The sequence below is a fragment of the Nuphar pumila genome, chromosome 4 (genome assembly GCF_984573655.1).
Source record: "Nuphar pumila chromosome 4, dmNupPumi1.hap1.1, whole genome shotgun sequence".
Lineage (NCBI taxonomy): Eukaryota > Viridiplantae > Streptophyta > Magnoliopsida > Nymphaeales > Nymphaeaceae > Nuphar > Nuphar pumila.
The window spans coordinates 92388790-92404276 of record NC_143252.1 but is presented as its reverse complement, the minus strand read 5'-3'; positions in this window follow the sequence as shown (position 1 = coordinate 92404276).

Below are 15487 nucleotides of genomic sequence, written 5' to 3'. Positions count from 1 at the left end.
TTTTAATAGCATAGATCTCTTTAAAAAATTCAAATTTCAAGGGTCTGAAAAACAAGGTATGTTTTCAAAATCCAGTGCTCGAACTGGTACATTTTCAAAATCCAGTGCTCGAACTGGTGTGTTTTGAAAAATCCAGTGCTCGAACTGGTATATTTTCAAAATCCAATGTCTATGTTGACATATTTTCAAAACTCGGTATTCATGCTGGTGTTCTTTCAAAATTGAGCACTCGTGGTTAGTCTCTCCCTGGTTGGTCGTATCACTCAACCTCTCGGGTTCAGTCTTTGTGTTGATCATTCATCAAAGTTCAAATTCCAATTACCAGTTTCGGCCCTTGGGCCATCCAATTTCCAATTTCGGCCTTCGGGCCATCCAATTACCAATTTCGGCCCTCAGGCCACCGAATTTTCAAGATTCCAATTTCGACCTTCAAGTCAATCAATTCCCAAATTTCCAATTTTGATCTTCGGGTCAATCAATTTCCCAATTTCCAATTTTCAAATTCCAAATTTCTAATTTCGACCTTTGAGTCAACCAATTTCAATTTCGACCTTTGGGTCAATCAATTCCAATTTCGACCTTCGGGTCAATCAATTTCCAATTTCCAAATATCAATTTCCAAATTTCAAATTTCAAATTTCAAATTTCAAATTTCAAATTTCAAATTTCAAATTTCAAATTTCAAATTTCAAATTTCAAATTTCAAATTTCAAATTTCAAATTTCAAATTTCAAATTTCAAATTTCAAATTTCAAATTTCAAATTTCAAATTTCAAATTTCAAATTTCAAATTTCAAATTTCAAAATTTCAAAATTTCAATATTCCAATTTTCAATTTTGACCTTTTGGTCATGCAATACCAATTCCAATCATTTCCTCTTGCGAGAGACCCTTTTTACAGGGAGAGTTCGAGGGAGCTCGTTCTTTTCGCATGCTATCCTTTGTTCACCTAGCCCCTTTTCAGGGAGAGTTTGAAGGGACTCGTGTCTATGTGAACCATTTGCAAAACAAATTTCCAATTTCATACAAGGAACCCTTAGTTTAGGGAGAGCTTCGACGGAAGTTCGCTTTCCTTGTAACCACAATTTCATACTAGGCCATTTCATCATGAAGGACCCTCTTTTTAGGGAGAGTGTGATGGACTCGTTCTTTCATGACCAATTCACCGACCTCACCATTACCGGCCCCCTTTCCATAAGAGAAGCCTAATGTTAGGAAGTTTTGACGAAAGCTTAATTTCTCTTCGAAAGTTCGTTTTGCAAACACCTCCTCTTCAGGGAAGAGAGGAGTAATTTCTATTTCCAATTTCTAAATTTTCTCCTTTGGGGAAAGGAGAAGAAAATTTATGTCATGGATGCGTTGCGTTGTACTTCAAATGCTCACTCTCACTAAGGATTTCAAGAAAATTTTGCCAATTTGTCATTAAATATTTGTTGATTTCAAAATCTTTATTGCACAAAAATATTACCTCAGAATACCTTCAGTATTACTTTCGAAAGGACAAAGCTTTCGCGAAGAAAGATTCAAAATTCAAATTCTTTCTATTGGCCAACCAAATGGATGAAGAATAAATCCCCGATATGGCCAGCAAAGGAAATTAAATATTGTTGCAAAGCCATAAGTGATCGGTATTGATCGCAGTCAATGGCACATTTTTAAAGATCATTCTTGGAAAATAAAGCAGTCGAAATATCCTGGGTGATACAGAAAAATCCATTCAATCCCTATATCTCATCAATCACCTAAAGCTGCAATTAAATATCTCCAAAAGGGATCTCTCAATTGTCGTCAAGATGAAGGCGAATTAGGCGAGTAGACCCAGAGCCAAAGAAGATTTGAATCATCTCCAAGATGACGGAGTTTGTGACGGATCTTTCCAAGGAAAGTTCAGAGCACCGTCAAGATGAAGGCGACTGCGATGAGCCTCCCGACAAACCCTAAAAGATATTTAATTTCCGCTATCATCAATAGATTTCCAACCAATGAGCCAATAACCGTCGACATAATCCCTGAGAGAAAAAGAAGGATCAGAACATCTCTAAGATGAAGGAGTTTGTGACGTACCCTTCCAAAAAAAAGAGAGAAAAGTCAGGACATCTCCAAAATGAAGGATGATGTAATAAAATCCCCAAAAGCCTAAGAGAGCTCTAATTTGTGAAATTCTATTATCAATATTCATTCACCAATTGCTTTCACAATATCAAGAATACTCTTTTTTCTATTCATATCAAGGAAATTGATAGCCTCCTTGAAAGAAAGTCAATTGCAAGAAATTTGAATTTGAATCTTGATTCTACGAAGTTGGAGGTAATACTTCAGGTAGAAAAGAGGGAATATTTTCAAAACAATGTGCATCATTTTAAATTATTTTGAATCAACAATAATTTTCAACATTTTGACAATATTTTCTAGCTATCCTGGCATGAAGCGAGAGCTTGAGGTTCAACTTTGGCGCATCCTGACATCAGTTGTTATCCCTTTTAAGGACTTGATAACGAGAGTTTTCAAGATTCCTTCCCTTCTGTTGGTATAATCTGAGCGCATGGGCTCTCAGATTCGCACACTTCCCTGTGTCCCCACTGTCCCACCATAGACAGTTCAATTTCGGCTTGAGGTTAAGCCACCAATAATTTTCTCGCAAAAGGTCAATTTCAAAAGTTATTTAGTCTCAGCAATGAGGCACCCAAAATCAAACCCCTTTTCAAGCTTTAGGGATCCCAATTTCATCCTTTTGCAAAACCCCTATCGGATTCATTATGCAGAAATCCGAAGGTTCCATCATGGTTTCTTCCTTCGAGGAATCCATTTCATTTTCCGCCCAATCAGGATAAGGGTACAAACCTGAGCCTCCTTTGATGAGGTATTTCATTTTTTGCCCAATCAGGATAAGGGTACAAACCTGAGCCTCCTTTGATGAGGTATTTCATTTTCCGCCCAATCAGGATAAGGGTACAAACCTGAGCCTCCTTTCATGAGGTATTTCATTTTCCGCCCAATCAGGATAAGGGTACAAACCCGAGCCTCCTTTCATGAGGTATTTCATTTTCCGCCCAATCAGGATAAGGGTACAAACCTGAGCCTCCTTTCATGAGGTATTTCATTTTCCGCCCAATCAGGATAAGGGTACAAACCTGAGCCTCCTTTCATGAGGTATTTCATTTTCCGCTCAATCAGGATAAGGGTACAAACCTAAGCCTCCTTTGATGAGGTATTTCATTTTTCGCCCAATCAGGATAAGGGTACCAACCTAAGCCTCATTCTGATGAGGTATTTCATTTCCCGGTCAGGTTAAGGGTACAAACCTGAGTCTCATTCTGATGAGGTATTTCATTTCCCAGTCAGGTTAAGGGTTAAACCTGAACTTCGTTTCTACACGAGGTATTTTCCGTCCCATCCAGGTTAAGGGCAAAACCTGAATCTCACTTCTTTGAAGTAAAATTCTCTTATTCATTCTCCATTTCATATCTATCATTTTCATCAGGGCTAAATCTCTTCATATCCAGTCAGATCCTTCTAACTGGGGCATTTTTATAGCCAAAATTTTGTGTGTTTTTCTTTGCCACTAAGCTCGTCCTCAAGACGGCTTAGTAGCAAAGAGGGGCATCTGTAAACACCCCAAATTTTCTACATTCATTCTCAAACCACCCTCCTCAGGCAGTGCCAACCCTGTTAGGTCAGTGTAGGAGTCAAACCCCGAGTTTGTGTCAGAAAATCACCATTTTACCCATTTATATTAGGAAAATTACCATTTTACCCGTAGGTCATCTCAGAACCCAGTCAGTCAGAGTCAACCAAGCTTGTTGGTCAGTTCAGAACAGTTAGAATATCAGTCATTACAAGCTCACCCGAGCTCATGATGAATAGACCACTTTCATTTCTGACCATTCCTGCCAAAATGGGATCATTTCTTCAGAAATGAGCTTATTTCTCACTCAAATCCAAGTCTTCGAGTCAGTCATTCATAGTCAGTCATACTCCCCAGAGTCTAACTTGAGGTCACCAGAAGTTCAAGCGCTCCAGTTTCAGTTCAAAACCATTTCCAAGTGTCAAGGAGCCCATTTTAGTCCATTTCAGCTCTTTCAGCTGAAATTGAGCTGAGTTCAGCCAATTGAGCTAGTGTTCGAGCTTCGATTTTAGTTCATGTCAGTATTATTGACCTTTTTTTAGCTCAAAGTCAGCTCAAGTTCGTAATTCACTTCACTCCAGTGACCATTCCATACCATTTCTCTAAAAATGGCAGCTTTTCTTGAAAATTCAGTTAGAAAGGTCAGTTGAGTCAGTGCCTGGTCAGTTCATTTGAGTTCTGAAACTCTAAAACCCAGCTCAATCTAGCTCATCTCAGTTCAATCCAGCTCGAACCCCAATTTTCAGTGTCACTCTGACCCAGTAGAGTCCCGAAAACCATTTCTTGAGCTATTTTGCAAATTTTATCAATTTTAATGCTTTTTAAACTGATACAAGTGTCAATCGGGGTCTGACATCCAAAATTCTTTATTCAAGGTTAGCATTTTGCATAGCATTTCATGTCATTTCTCATCATTTCATATCATTTCTCAGCATTTCGTAACATTTTATCACATTTCATTTCATTTTCGAAGTCCAGAACTCCAGTTTTATAAATTTCAATCCAGATCGAGTTTTAAAAGCTTTCAGAAATCAATTTCAAACCCTGGGTTTCCAAAATTGACATTTTTACCCCTAGGAGTCTAAATTTGGAAATATTTTCTCAAAAAAAATAATATGGATTTATTTCAAACTCAAATTTTTAAATTCTACACTGGATTTGCTTCGCAACGGGGTATTGAACTTTAAAATCCGAGCTCGTTTCAAAAACTGCCAAAAATAGCTCGTTTTGTCTAAAAATAGATTTGGAAGAATTTTCTCGAGAAAAACAATCTGGATTGATTTCAAAATCAAATTTTTAAATTCTACACTGGATTTGCTTCGCAACGGAGTATTGAACTTCAAAATCCGAGCTCGTTTCAAAAACTGCCAAAAATAGCTCGTTTCATGTGAAATTTTTTGAAAAGACTATTTTACCCCTCCAATCATCAAAATGAGTTTCAAAAGTGGAATTTGGACCTGCTCTGAGATGGCCCATTCATTTACATTTCCCTTTTATTAAAAAAAAATTTGTTTCTTTTTAATTTGCTTTTTATTTGTTTGCTTTTATTTTTTTATTTTTTATTTTATTTTGTGAGGTGGGACCCACCAAGGTGGTCAACCAAACCTCCAGCCCCTTCTCCCTTCCTTTCTTTCCTTTTCCTTTTCCTTTTTCCCTTTCTTCTTCCTTTCTTTCCTTTTCTTTTTCTTTTTCTTCCTTTTCTTTTTCTTCTTTTCTTCCCTTTCTTTCCTTCTTCCCTTTCTTCCTTCCTTCCTTTCCCTCTTGCCCAGCCATTCACGTAAAGGAGGGCTCCCCTTTTTCATTGTGTGATTAAGCCCTAAGTATGAGATGATCTTTCCCTAAGTTAGAAAAAACCAAAAAGGGAAAAAAAGAAAGGAGGCTAGACGGTTGCTCCCCATCCAATCTCACGCCTCTCTCTCTCTCTCCCTTTAGCTCTCTCTTTCTCTCCCCTTTGCTGCTACAGCCCCACAGAAACTCCTCCCTTTTGTAGCAGCCATTGCCACCATTGCTACCTTCCAACCACCGGCTGCGACCTACCCTTCAACACTTTCAGCACCCCCTTGGTTGCAGCCATGAGCCACAACACAACAGCCACCCACTGTTGCCCTTTCAAGACTTCCAGCTGGTGCTCCACAGCTCCTTCCTTCATTCGGTGCTCCACCACCTTCTCCAACAGTGCAGCCGGCACTATACCACCCACTACAGCTCCATCCAGTTGCAGCCCCCTTCAGCAGCATACCAGCCGGTGCATCATCAACTCCTTCTCCTCCACCACGGTAACTCCAACTCGCCAAGGCAGACCATCTCCACAGCACAGCCCCTCCTTGGTGACACCCTAGCAGATCCCTTCCAAGGTGAGATTCCCCATTACATCAAGATCTTCATTCTATACTACATACTACATGTTTGTTTTCATTTATATATATGTATATATCGTACGTTTGCTATTGAAAGAAAAGGATCCGTCCAATCAATGGACCGGATCTTCCCTTCTCATAGCCAAAGAAATAACATATGATTCGTACCTCCCTGCATTTATTTTATTTTTGTGGTTAAGTATGCATTTTAGATGTTTTATTAAGATAATTTCATTGTTTTATAAGTACTTTGCTTTAGTTTGTAGGTTTTGATTTTATACACAATTCCAGTCATTATTTTAGGTCTAATTATTTGTCAATAAATTTTAAAAAAATTGTTTGTGAGTGATTTCATTTATCCTAGATTCCCTGTCAAAAACCCAGATCAATTCGGGTTCTTTAACCCCATTCTAAAAATCAAAACATAAACCGGGTTTTCCATACTCTTGAAATTTCAAGTCCAGTTTTTGCAGACAAAAACCTCCGACACCACCATTGTGGGAGATTTGAATTGTCCTTAAAAAAATCACAGTGAATTTATAATTGAATCTACTGATGATATGGAAATTTTGAGGATTTTCCAGAAAGTTTTGATTTCTGTCAAAAATCGGTTTTCCCACACCTCTGGGAAAATATTTATTTTCCTTTGTCAGGGTATAGACAGACCCTAATGCATCGAGTCCGCCAAATACGTAGCTTTTCTACAAAAACTGTCAACATGAAAGTTGTTCCTAACATGTGTTTCTATCATTTTTCAAAAGTTTGGAATTTTTGGATCTGGTTCACTATTTTTCCCGGATTTTATCTTTCTGTCTAACAGATTCCAATGTCCAGAAATTCCAGAGATTTAGGTCTCTGATAACAGTGTGGCCTTTTCCAAACCGTATCCCGAAACCCAATTGTGTCAAAATATAAAACTTTTCCCTGTTTGGAAAGGATAGGTTCCCACAATTTCAGCCTTTTTCCCATCTGTTTACTATTTTTCCAATATTTTCTACCGAAACCTGTCTGTTTCTCCCAAATCCTAGAGTCGCGGGATTCCGATCCAACTTGCCGGAGTGGCACAACTCCGACCATAGGTCAAAAACAAAACGTGTAAAAGAAAAAAATCCTTGCCTTACTGTCCTCTATAACCCCATAAAATTTGGGAAATGTTTATGGAAGTTTGATATCCTAAATCCACTTTAGAATCAACATTTTAGGCAAAAATCACAAAATTTAGGGTTTTTACTTGAATTTCTATATTTAAAAATATAAAAAAATTAGAATTTCGAGCTCCATTCTGTTTTTAGGGATATGTTAGGTGTCCATGCCAAATTTGGCTTAATTCCAAGTTCATTTGCTTTATATGTTAGTTTGTCTTTAAATTTAGAAGCGAAAATCAAGTTAAATTTTATATTTTATGATATTTTCGCCATTTTAGGGTTTTTATCATGTAAATAAGCATATAGAATCATATTATAATTAATTTCAATGTCATTTGCATTTCACATTTTTCAATTTTGCAAAATTTATTTCAGAAAACCGTGGTTTCAAGGTCATAGTCTTGTTATCAGGGATATTTTGGTCATTTTGACCATAATTTTGAAATTTCAATTTCTAATGCCATGAATTTTCATACATATCATCATATTTCATCATATTGTATTTGATTTATTTCATTTGATTTGGGAAATTCCAAAATTTACAAAATTTCTTTCAAAAAACCCTGATTTCAAGGTCATCAAGGGTATTTTGGTCATTTGACCCCAATTTCGAATTTTCAAGTTTATTTTCAAAATTTATTCATTATTTATCATGTTTATATCAAAAGGGGTATGAATTTTGGGTTTATATCTGAATAATATCCGATAATTGCAAATATTTTTGGATAAATTCAGATAAACCTACATTTCTGTGCTAACCTTGTTTTCTAGTTTTGCAGGAACATTCAAGAAGAAGATTTAGTTTTTATTTCTTTTATTTCAATTCAATGTAAAAATCAATGTAATATTTGGAATAAGAGTTACTTTTCTGCTTAGAATAGGGTTGCATTGCATATAGTTTAATTTCTGCAAAATTTCAATATCTGATGTATGATCCATGTGCATTTATTTTAAATCCACTATAGTTTACATGAATGGCACGTGCACAAGCTCTTATGGAGTTTATAAACTCGGTGGGATTCGTATTTATGGCCATAGTCAGAATACGAAGAAAACCAAGATTTATGATCTTCGTATTAGCCACATTCAGCCTACACACTTAGGCTAACTTCAAAATGCACTGCATTCCTCAAAGTTTTAAAAGGATTTCCCAATTCCTCAATTGAAATTCATTTTTCAAATTTATATTCATTCATTCATATCATTCAAATTGCATTATTTTTAAATTCATTTTCCAATTTCAATTTCAAAAAAATTCAATTTTCTTAAGAATTTTCAAGTCTTTCTCAGGATCTGATTTTCTCAAAATCCTAAGTTTTCAAATGACATTTCAAAGCACTTCCTAAGTTCAAATCAAGATTTTCCAATGTTAACGTTCTCAAATTTCAAAAATCCCAAGTTTTCATAAATCGATTTTCTCAGAGTTCTCATTTTCTTGAGAATCCATTTTCCATTTCAAAAGTCACTTTCCAATGAATTTCTTGATTTTCTCAGAATTCTCAAATCCATTTTCTCATAAAATCAATTCCAAGTTTCCAATCTCAAAACCAATTTTCTCAGATTTTCAAGTTTTCCTGAGAAATCACTTTCCAATGCAAATTTCTGATTTCCAATGAAATTCAATGATTTTTCCAGAAACTCCAATTTCAAGCACTTTTCCAATCATTTTCCAAATGCATTTCAATTTTCCAAAGCAAACATCATTCTTTCAAAACTTGCATATTATTTTAAATTTCATAGCACAAGCCTGATTCTTTGTGCATTATAGGAAAAATAGAGCATAATTTAGATAATTGAGTCAAGTTAAAGCACATAAGTGATCCTTGGTTCAATCACCCCTGGTAAAGGCGCCAGGAACGGTTGAACCTCGTACCGACAGGCAGATCCCATTCCACGCAATTTTCCCGCAAATTTTTGTTACGACAATGAAGCCATACATGATACTTCAAGTACAAGGTTTTGATGATGAGCAAGTAGAATCAACTGCATTTCAGCTAAAGCTATGAAGAAATTGAAGAATTCAGTGAAGAATCCTTGAAGACTAGTGTGCAAATGTTTAATTCATTAAAAGTCTTAGATTCTTGTAAGAGCCTTACTTAGAGTGCATATTTAGGTTGCATTTCACCTTAAAAGTCTTTAGAAAAACTTTTTAAAAAGAAACTCTTTTGAAAATCTTTTTAGAAAACTCTTTTCTTAAAATTTCATGTTTATTAGTCGACCAATAGACTTATCAGTCGACTAATCCTTTCGCGCCATATTTTCTAAAAAGTCATTCTTGTAAAATTAGTCGACCGAAGGTTTTATCAGTCGACTGGACAGAATGTCTGTTTTCTGGAAAATTAGCAGCAGTCGACTAATGGTTTTATCAATCGACTGAACAGAACATGTGTTTTCTGGAAATTTAGCAGCAGTCAACTAATGGTTTTATCAGTCGACTGAACAAAACATGTGTTTTCTGAAAATTTAGCAGCAGTCGACTAATGCTTTTTATCAGTCGACCGAACAAAATGTTTGTTTTTCAGAAGTTTTTAGCAGCAGTCGACTAAAAGGTTTTTCAGTCTACTGATGATATTATCAGTCGACTAACTTTTCTCAAGTCGACTAAGTTTCAAAAGTTCAGATTTTCAAACAGCTCGATTAACAGATCAGTCGACCGACGATAACTGTCAGTCTACTAATAACTAACTATTAGTCGACTAACTGATGTTTCAGTCGACTAATTTTGCCGTTTTCCTGAAACTTCAAAAAGGCGTGTCTTTTCATTTTTCAAACGTTTTGATCGTTCGAAATGGACCGTTTTGACACCCTTTCATACTCTCAACGTATGGAATCTTTTAACTATAAATATGAGTGCATTTTACACTCAAAAATAACAATTTCAATCGATTTGAATCTTGCTTTTCACTCTTATTCAGTCAAGTAGTGATTTTCTCACTCAGGTGATATTTTCACTTCAGTTTTTCACTCAAATCACTTTGAGAGATAGTGAATTCGTGAGTAGAGTGTTTCAACAACCTCAAAATCCAATTGCATCTCATTTGCATTCAAAAGGAAGGCTCATAGGTTGTATTGTAAGTTGTTATTTCTTTTGTGTAAAAAGAAGGACTCCTTGGTGTAAAGGAGTTGTTTGCTTTCAGTGGGATTGTTACTGAAAGTGGGACCGGTTATGGTCTGTGTGATCTTGTAGTTTACAAGGTTGATAGTGGAAAATCTCAAGCGGGTTTTGCTTGGGGACTGGATGTAGGTCGGGTTTGACCGAACCAGGATAAAATCTTGTGTTCTTTGTGTGTTTGCTTTGAGATTTGCAAAATCCTTCAATATTCCGCAGAAAGTTTTAAAAGCACTATTCACCCCCCCTCTAGTGCTCGTTCCCTCGATCCTAGTGCACTTTCATTTGGTATCAGAGCACAGGTTTGCTATTACTTTGATTTGACCATCATCTAGCATGGCAACTACAACATCTCAGCACAAAGAAGGAAGCTCCTCCGTTCGTCCTCCCCTCTTCGACGAAACAAACTATGGATACTGGAAAGTAAGAATGACAATATTCTTGCAATCCATAGATCTCGATATCTGGAGAGTTGTTTCAGAAAAGTACCAAACTCCATCAACTGATTTCAGCCGATGGACCGATGATGAAAAGAAGACTGCTTCACTTAATGCCAAGGCAATGAATGCCTTATATTGTGGCATTGACAAGGTAGAGTTCAATCGCATCTCTCAATGCTCTACAGCTAATGAAATCTGGCATACTCTTCTCGTAACACACGAAGGTACGTCAAAGGTAAAGGAATCTAAAATTGCTTCTTTAGTTCATAAATTTGAATTGTTCAAAATGAAGCAAAATGAAGCAAAATGAATCTATATCGGACATGGTAACTAGAATGACCGATATAACTAACACTTTGAAATCCCTTGGAAAAGAATATTCACAAGTGGATTTAGTCAGAAAGATTCTAAGGTGTTTAACTCCTGAATGGGAAAGAAAAACCACTGCTATTGAAGAAGCAAATGATCTCAATACTCTCACTCTTGAAGACATAGTTGGTAACCTAATGGCATATAAGGTCCAACTTCAAGACAGACAAGAAGAAGAGCCTAAAAAGAAGTCTCTTGCTTTTAAGGCTACTTCTAACTCAGAAGATTCTGAAGAAGATGAAGATGAAGATATTGCCCTCATCACAAGGCAATTCGGAAGATTCATCAAAAAGGAAAGATTTCAAAGAAAAGCAAAGAAAGCAGATTCTTCCATTCCCAATGAAGTAAAGTGCTTTAACTGCAAAAAGGCAGGACATATCAAGAAAGATTGTCCTCTTCTCAAATTCAAGCCCAAGGACCAATTCAAGAAGAAAAAGGCATTTCAAGCATGTTGGGATGATAGTGACTTCTCTTCCGATGAAGAATCAAATGAAGAAGTCGCCAACATGTGTTTTGTAGCACAAGAAGATTCGGTAAGTCAATTTGACTATGATGAGTTATTTGAAGCATTTAATGATTTATATGGTAAATTTAAGAGTCTTAGTTCTAAAAATAAAGAGTTAAAAACTGAAAATTTAACTCTTGACTCTCAAAATAAAGTGTTACTTCAAGAAATAGAAGATCTCAAGAAGGAAAATTCTTGCCAAGCACTTGAGATAAAAGAAATTAGAGTTAGAACCAATCTCTTACAAAATGAAATATTTAGTCTTAAAGAAAAGTCAAATGATCTTCTTTCTATAGTGACCAAATTCACAAATGGTCAAAAGAATCTAGAAAAACTTCTTGGTTCTCAAAGATGCTCGGTTAATAAAACCGGATTGGGATATAGCTTCTTTGATACTCAAAATAGACCAAACTATGTGGTAAAAAATCAAAGACATTATTCTCAACCTTTCGTTCATAAAACTAAATTTTCTAGTTCTAATAGAAATGCATCTAGAAATGTTTATTCTAAATCCTTTTATAGAAAGAATATTTATTATCAAAGGAAACCAAAATCCAAATGGATATGGGTTCCTAAGACTAACTCTCATGGACCCGAAAATAGAAAGGGGTCAAATGCTTTGTTTTCTGATTTTGTTATAGGTACACAACATAAGGAGCAAATGGATATTGGACAACGGCTGTTCCAAACATATGACTGGAAGGCCGGAGTTATTTTCCACCCTCCAAAATAAGGATGGAGGAACCGTCACCTTTGGTGACAATAACAAGGGAAAAGTGATAGGTATTGGTAATATTGGTAATCCAAAATTTCCCTTGATAGAAAATGTTCTTTTAGTAGATGGTTTAATGCATAATTTAATATCTATTAGTCAATTATGTGATAAAGGTTTTCATGTTTCTTTTGAAAATGATTTATGCTTAATTTCTGATTTTCAATCTAAAAAGATCATTTTTAAAGGTAAAAGAATTTGCTAAGGCTATGCAGGAAGAGTTTGAAATGAGCTTGATGGGCGAATTAAACTACTTCCTTGGACTTCAAATAAAGAAAACTGAAGAAGGAATCTTCATCAATCAGGCTAAGTATACAAAAGAACTTCTCAAGAGATTTGGGATGGACTCATCCAAATCAAGAAGGAATCCTATGAGTACAACTACTTCTCTTGATAAAGATGAAAATGGTAAAAGTGTAGATACTAAGCTCTACAGAGGTATGATCAGATCTCTATTATACTTAACTGCTAGTCAACCTGATATTATGTTTAGTGTTTGTATGTGTGCAAGATTTCAAGCTAATCCAAAGGAATCTCATTTAACTGCAGTAAAACAAATTCTTCGTTATTTGAAAGATACTTCAGATTTCGGTTTGTTTTACCCAAAATCATCTTCCTTTGATTTAGTTTCATATAGTGATGCAGATTTTGCAGGAAGTAAATCTGATCGCAAGAGTACTAGTGAAACTTGTCATTTCTTGGGAAATTCCTTAGTCTCTTGGTTTAGTAAAAAACAAAATTCAGTATCACTCTCAACAACTAAAGCTGAATATATAGCGGCTAGTTTAGCATGTTCACAAGTACTTTGGATGAAACAGACCTTAAAAGATTTTGGTTTGAATTACTCCACAACAACTATTTATTGTGATAACACTAGTGCTATAAATCTTTCGAAAAATCCTATTCAGCACTCAAGAACTAAGCATATTGAAGTTAAACATCATTTTTTAAGAGATCATGTGTTAAAAGGAGATATTTCGTTAAATTTTATTTCCACTAAAGAACAACATGCCGATATCTTCACTAAACCTCTTAAAAATGAAGATTTTATGAGAATTAGGAGAGAACTAGGTATTTGCTCGTTATTGGATTTATAAAAATGCTGATTTTTGAACAAAATCTCAAAATCGCACTATATTAGTCGACCGATAAAATTTTAGTCGACTGATGTTTTATATTTTGGAATGTATCGCATCATATTAGTCGACCGATATAGTTCTAGTCGACTGATGATATTTTTAGAATAAGTCGCACTTTTTTAGTCGACCGATAAAGTTTTAGTCGACTACATTTTTTTTAAAAAAAATTTAAGTGAAGGGACCCGACACCCCTTGGATTTGTTTTAAAACCCGTTTTTTTTAAAAGAGGCATCGTTTCACTTCATACCTTTTCGTTTTTTTTTAAACGAAACCCTTAAACCGAAAACCCCTCTTTCTCTTTTGCCTCTCTCTCTCTCTTCCGAAAAACCCTCGGAGTGCCGTTCGACTCCATCATCGCCGGGATTTTCTTACCGTAACAGGGAGACGCCGGAATCTTCTGCCCGTGATCTTGAAACGCCGGAACTCTCTTGCCGTGACAGTGCTTTGCCGGAATCCCCTTTTGGCCGACTTCTCCTCATCGTTAGCCACCACATTGTCCTTCGTTTTTTATCGTCGGAAAGTTTTTTCCCCTTGCCGGACGTTATTTGGAAGCCGACATTTTGGTAACCATGCCTCGCACGAAGTCTGCATCTGCAAAAGGTTTAGGTTCTCCTCCTCCTACACCTACTTCAAGACATGGTTTTTCACTAAGATTACTTCGCAACCCTCTTCTCTATGACACTTTTGGATCAATTTCTGCACTACCTAGTTTACCAGGCCGAAATGTTCTATTTCACTTATTTTCTCGTTACAAAATAAGAGAATTATTTCCTGGTATTTCACATCTTTTTGATGCTTGTGCAGATACCCTTCACTATCTTTATCTTATTCACTTGTTTTACACAAATTTACAAATGAATCATGAAACTGGAGTTTTGTCTTCTCTTGTTTGTGATGTTGAAATCGAGTTTGATTCGAAATTGCTTGGAGAAATTCTTGAAATTCCACCTTCAGACACTCTTTTCAACACTATTGAATTGAATGATGAAAGAGTTTTTGAACAAATTCTTCTTTCAGAAGCACCTCACTGCCCTCCTTTCAAAAATACTAATCTTCAAACTCGTGCACGCATTGCTGGACGAATCCTTGCCCACAATGTTCTACCCAAAACTGGTTCTTTTGATTATTATTCCACAGATCTATCTACGGCTCTTTATGTTTTATTTGGAAATATTTCTGTCAACTGGGCCAATGTGTATTTTACAAACTTGTGGAAACAAAAACCATTTCTTCCTTATGGTTGTCTTTTAACCCATATTTTTAGACATTTTAAAGTTCCTTTAACAAATGAAAAGTACATTGAGCAAAAAGAGTTCTTTGATCAAACAATTTTTAAAAGAATAAAAATTAAATATCTGCCTCCCTTAAATGTTAATCAAACTGAACCATCTGATCCTAATGAACCATCTATTTCTGAACCTTCACCTTCTGCAACACCTTCATCTCATGCAAAAAGAAAGAAATTTTTGACAAATCAAGACCGTGATGAAGTTATGCAGAGACTGAAAGCTTTGGAGCTGCATCAACACACCTTTCGTGAAGATGTGACTCAACAACTTGCTTCAATTCAGAAGGATGTAACTGCCATTAAGGATTTGCTAAACTCTCTTTTCTGATCTTTGATCTTTGAAAAACATACTTTATGGGTTGTAATATTTTAAACTTATCTGCTTATGCTATTTTTGCCCTTACTCTTTTTTATTCTGACAAAGGGGGAGAAAAAGATAAAGATAGCATTACTTTGAAATTGCAAGGAGATCTTGAGAAAAAGATGATAGCAATTACATTACAGGAGATCTTGCATGAGAAATGCAAAATTAAGAGAAAAAGAAAGCTTTGAATGAATGTATTTCTAAATGCATGATGAATGGAAATGCGAACCAATCAATATGTATTATATGTGCTTTAAATGTGCTAACTTTTAATGTTTTGCAGCATATTGATAGGGGGAGTAAAATCTCCATCTATGCATCTAAATGCTTCATCTTTGATTAAGTTTGTCATCATCAAAAAGGGGGAGATTGTT